The sequence below is a fragment of the Callospermophilus lateralis genome, chromosome 3 (assembly GCF_048772815.1).
Source record: "Callospermophilus lateralis isolate mCalLat2 chromosome 3, mCalLat2.hap1, whole genome shotgun sequence".
Classification (NCBI taxonomy): Eukaryota; Metazoa; Chordata; class Mammalia; order Rodentia; family Sciuridae; genus Callospermophilus; species Callospermophilus lateralis.
This window is the reverse complement of record NC_135307.1, coordinates 76386576-76392575: the sequence shown is the minus strand read 5'-3', so window position 1 is coordinate 76392575 and position 6000 is coordinate 76386576.

Below are 6000 nucleotides of genomic sequence, written 5' to 3'. Positions count from 1 at the left end.
ATTCTGTATTTTATTTAGAGACAGGGTCTCACTGAGTTGCTTAGTGCCTTTTTTGCTGAGGCTGGCTTTAAACTCTTGATCCTCTTGCCTCAACCTCCTGAGCTGCTAGGATTACAGGCCTGCACCACTATGCCAAACCTCTCTTTGCTTCTTTGTTGCCATGTCCTGATCTGCTTTCCTTTGCCAGGGTCCTTCCACCATGATGTTCCACCTCACCTCAGGCTCAGAGCTATGGAGTTGGCCATCTATGGACTGAGACCCCTGAAGCCATGAGCTCCAAAAAATCTTTACTCCCTCTACATTGTTCTTGTCAGGACTTTTGGTAACAGTAATGCAAATTTTGGCTAAAACACCCTTTCTCACTCTCTCTGGGTGAGAATGTAAGGGAGGAGAGTCCCACTCCTTCCATGGAGATCTTGAATGGACAGGAAGAGCATCTTCCTGTCTTTATCTAGGGTGGATGAGAGGGTAAATGAAGTGATGGCCTAGAGTCAAGGATAGTAGGACTGAAAGGAACCTTGGAATCTACCGAAAGACCTCCTTACTGTTCAGTTTTCATGGTGTGAATGAAAAAGGGAATGTTTATATACAGTGCACAAAGGGAAATGCAGGCAATTGCATCCCAGCTACCCAGGATCTTGCCTTGTCACCCTGAGGGCTAAGGGGTCCCAGGTTTAACCAAAGCTTTGTGTCCTTCAAAGGCCACAGAGGCTTGATTTCCTTCACCAGCTAAAGGTGAAGGAAATCAAGCATGGTCGGCCATCTAGGAGGTTTTATGATCCAGGCCTGTTTGCAAATTATTCATTTGACTTTGGTCCATATTCCTTTAGCTAGAAAACTTATGGAGTGTCACAGTGAAGATAATGGTTTTGGAAAAGCTACTGGGGACAAGAAAGGGGCATGGCAGAATGAGTCAATGATAGGAGCTAATGATTTAAGAACCTGTTTAAAATTCAGTCTTTTTTAGGGTTGGGAGTAGAGCTCAGAGGTAGAGTACTTGCCTAGCATGCTCCAGGTCCTGGGTCCAACCACTAGCACTGCAAAATGGCTATGGAGTGCCCCGTCCAATTAGAATCAAAAATAGTCTTCATGTGGAAAAAAGCACAGACTGTTTAATATGATTCCAGTGGACTATAAGTCAATGCTACTCATAGGAAAGGCTTGTTGGGTAACATGTAGGAATTGCACAAAAGAAGAGTCAGCCTTGCCTCCCAAACGACAGAGAATTTCCCCTGTACCTTGAACTCTGTTAAAAAAAAAAAAAGTCAGCATCCAAATCCTAAGCCTTGCTTTTTCTTGCTTCAGTCCTTTCCCACTTGGTTGCTTCCTGAGGACCAGGGGGGCTGGATGAGGGTGACTGCACGGTTCACTGCTAACACCTGTCTCTCAGTTTTACCTCAGCGTTTGATTCAGATGTTTGTACTTCCTCCCCTTCTTACATTTGGCCCTTTGGTCTCTGTCCCCGGAGCTGACTTTCATCATCCAATTAGAAATAACACCTTCTTCTTGCTACCATTTCTCTGGGAACTGTAGGGAGTAAACCCCAAGCCTCCTGCACTCCCCACGGGGCCAGTAGTGCTTCAAAGGAGTGTGTTGGCGGCACCACCTCACGGCTGGGCTTCCTTTCTGTTTGAACAGCTTCCATTGCTCACTGCTGATCAGTAACTCAATGATTCATTAAACACACAAACAATGAGTGAATCTGTTCCATTAGCGAGGCCACCTGTTGATCTCAGACATTCTCAGCTGAACCCAGCGGATGCGAACAACAGAATGCCTACATCAGTGGAGTGCCCTGTTCGTATTTGATGGCATGTTAGAGCAGGAAAAGCAGAGTCCAGGCTTTGGTGATGCTTTTATGCTTTTCCTTTTATCTGGTGGCAGGGCTGCAAGACTATAATGTAGAGCACAATCCACCTCTCTATAATCAAGTGGAAAACTCCAAGGGCCTGGTCATCGTTGCCGCCTTAGTTTTACAGAATTAGAGAATTCTGTAGGTGCAAGGGCAACAGAATACACCAAGCTCTGGGAGAAAAAAAAAAAAAGAAAAACAAAAACTAACACACACACACACACACAACAACAACAACAATAATAATAATAATAATAATAATAATAATAATGAAAATTGTAAAAGAAATACCATCAAGTGCAATGACATCTTCTCTGCCCCGGGTATAAGACAATCCCTTTGCTTTGTAATCTCTGGTTCTTGCAGCTGCTCCAGGCCCTTAAAAACTGGTTGAATAGTGTTTACAAGATTTTTATAAGTCAAGACTGCTAAAAAGCATATGAATCTGACTGAATTAAGCTTTTGATGTTGGTATCACAGTCAACAAAAGTTAATATTTTAAAAACAGCATTTTTTTCTCTTATGTATAACTCCTCATAATGTTAGAATAAAGAGGAGAACTTTTGTCAAGTGAGCAGGGTTTGCTTGAATCCTGAAAGCTGTACTTTTCCAGGAATAATGAGATATTTAATCTTTTCTCAGTTGAATATTAAATTGCCTCTTTAGAGTGAATTTAATACTTGAACACACATGTTCGGTAGGATTTGTACTGCCTACATCATTGTTAGGTTTAAATTATTTGATTAGATAGCTCCACTTTTATGTTTGTGATAGATTTATTCTAGAATATCAGTAAAAATAACTGCTGTACATTCTTTTAAGAAAAGGAAGATGAAGAGGTAGAAGAAAGTAATTCTTCAGGAAAAACTAAAGTTTCTAGTAGTTTATCATAAAAATCATGACTTTTAAATTCCCTGACAGATTTCAGAGTTTCCTGCTGTGAGCAGTCAGTTTACTTTCAATTTTGTAGCACTGGACATGACAGAACGCCAGGTGACAAATTCAATTTGTGCTTCTTTCCCAGATATAGTTTTGCTTTTGGAGGGTGGGCTTAAAGCTACACACTTCCAGAATGAACGAGGTAAACAGTCTGAGGCAGACAGACCCCACTCCTTGGATTCTATGCAGGTGTGAGAGTATCTCCCTCATCTAATATATAAAACATCACATGTATTTTCAAAGGGATTTCTGCAATCCTGGTCTTTTGACAACCATTGCTACGTTTTGATTGCCAAATACAGGTGGTTGTGCAGCTGCCCAGTTGTATAATCAAAAGAATCCTCAGATTCTTCTGTACAAAAGAAGAATGGTGCAAGAAGTGAGTGACATTTTAAAAAGACAATGAAATCAACAATTAGGTGGAAGACTACTAGCTATCCGCTCAGGGGTGAGACTAGTACTGTCCAACAGAACTTTCTCAGTGATACCAGTGTCCTGTGCCTATACTGTCCAATATTATAGTCATTAACCACATGTGGTTGTTGAGCATCTGCAATGGGGTTAGTGTGACTGGGAAAATAAATTTTGATCTTAGGTCATTTAAAGAGGCACATGAATTTAAAGGTCTTCATTGCAATATCCCTAGAACCTAGGTTGGTATCTTACTTGTATTTTAAGTTCTTGGTAAATATCTGTCTTATAAAAAAATATAAATGTGATCATAGTTCATCTCCCCTAATACTCTGAGGTACTTCTAGCAGAGGGCTCTAACTTCTAGCAGGTCCCTGCCATCTGTATCCTCTGCTCCAGTGCATTCAAAAGATGTTTCTCCATCCTTTGACTTTCTCTGATCCTTCCCATCTCTGTGTTCTTCCAGGTGCAGTTCTCTTTGTCTGGACTGCTCTCTGCATGCCTGTCCACCTCAGCAGACCTGAGCTTATCTCTCCTACTGGATATATGACTTTCTTTGGGAAGTCTTCCCAATTACCCCCAATAGATGCGTTAGTCACTGCCTTCCCTTGGTTCCCATGATGGTGTGGCATAAAAGTCAGGGCAGCAATGTCTTAGGGCAACCCTCAGATCTGTGTGTAAGTATTTACAAGGAAATTCCCAAGGGAAACTAGGAAATTAGTGGGTGGGGGCCAGAGAGCAGAGAGGGGAGGAAGCAGGATGTGTGCGGTCACAGGCAAAGTCACTCAAAGGGTAGCTTTTGCCCAATTTACAGGGAAACTTATTAACTCTATAAATCAAACCTCACAATTGTCCTTCTCTAAGACAAAGGAACTGGAGTTTTCCTGTTCCCACATCCAGCAGGCATTGGTTAAGGACTGTCCTGAGGGACAATGGAGACTCCATAGTGTGGAGTTTCTAGTAAAAACCTCTTTAAAAGGCAGCTATTATTTTAAAGTGTCATTTTAATATGATGGCATCTCCCAGTTCCCAGAGATTCTCCAGGACAGTGACCTACTGCATTGGTGTTTGGATTACTGGTGCCAAAGCCAATACCTGACCCAGAGTAGATGTCCAACCAATATTTCTTGAGTCACTGAGCGATTCTCCACTTTGAACATGACCTCTATTATCAACTTTCATCATATGCTACATTGAAATTTGTGTCTGTTTGGCCCATTGAACCGGATCATAAGGTAGTTTTTAAAAAATTATTATTATTCTTTTTTGATTTCCTTAGAACAGTGTGGTACATGGCAGTTGCTAAATAATTGTTGGTTGGGTAGATTTAGAATATTCCAATGGCAAGTCTGTTAAAAATTCTGAGGGCTGTTATCTCTTCTTCAGGGTCTGTTTGCAGATGGTGATCTCAGATCACCTATGGTTCAGTGTTGGAAATCAGAAACTACTCCAGGCTTTTCAAAAAGAATGTGATTTAATAGAAGACATTGGGTGCTATGGGAGCAGAATTTCAAAATGGCCCTCGAGGTTCAGATGTTTCACTCTAATTCCAGAAGCTGGGAATATGCTGGTACATGGCTCCTGTGATTATGTGAGATTATATGGCACAGTCTGTTTTAAGGAAGAGCTATTATCTGGGAGAGCCAGATTTAATCATACAAGTCCTTAAAAGCAGGGAACTTTCTCTGGCTGAAAGCAGAAAAACAATTCGAGTTGCAACGTGAGCAGGATTGACTTGAAGGGTCCGGCTGCTGGCTGTGATGTTATGACAAGGCTCATTGTGCTGTCACTGACTTGAAGAAGGGAGAGGTCACATGTGAAGAAATGTGAATGGCTTTAAGAGGCTGAGAGAGGTCCCTGGTTGGCAGCCAGCTAGGAAATGGGAGCCTCAGTCATGATACTAGAAATAAATGGGTTCTACACACAACTGGAGGAAGCTTAGAAGTAGATGCTTCCCAGAGATTCCAGATATGCACCCACCCTTTCTGACCCCTTGACTTCAGCTTTATGAATCCCTGAACACAGAACCCAGCTGAGCTCACCTGACCTCCAGAAGAGCAAGATGACAAATGGGCATTGTTTTAAGACACTATGTGATTTACCATTCAGCAAAAGAAAACTAATGCAAGTGCTTACTACATGGAAAAGACTGGAATCAAGAAAGTAAGGTGGGCTACTCCTAGCTTTCAGATTATGGTGCCCAGGCTGCCACCTGAGATCAGAAAGCTGCAAGAAATGACAGATGGCCCCCACTGCTGCAGCTGAGCCCTGGAGGGGAAGTATGGAGATCAGTGAGCTGTGACACTGGTCATGTGTGTGGAAGGTCACACTCAGTCACCACTACCACCATTGACAGAGGAAGCAGGGCCTTTTGTTCCCTGCCGCCTTATAAATATCCCACAAATGAATCTCATTGTCAAACATAAGTCATACCTAAAACCTTGGCGGAAAGCAAGGCTGGGATCCAGAGCTCCCCAGTTTCTAGTGCCTGAGTTAAAAATAGAACAGATAGAAGGAGCTATGGATAAAGCTGATTGACAGTGAGTTGTACCCAATATGGATGGCTCTCCAAACTGTCAAGATGCCATTATGTCCACCTTCTCATCAAAGTTATTTTGATATTACAGATGCAAAAACTGATTAAGTATCTTGCCTAAAGTCTCAATGATAACGTGGTAAAATTAAGATTAGAACCTAGGCTTGCTTCTCCCCAAGCTGATATTTTCAGCCTCTGCAGCTGATGCTGAGGATGAAGTTTGTATCATGGGATGACAGTTGGTCATGCAGGCTCCTGTGGA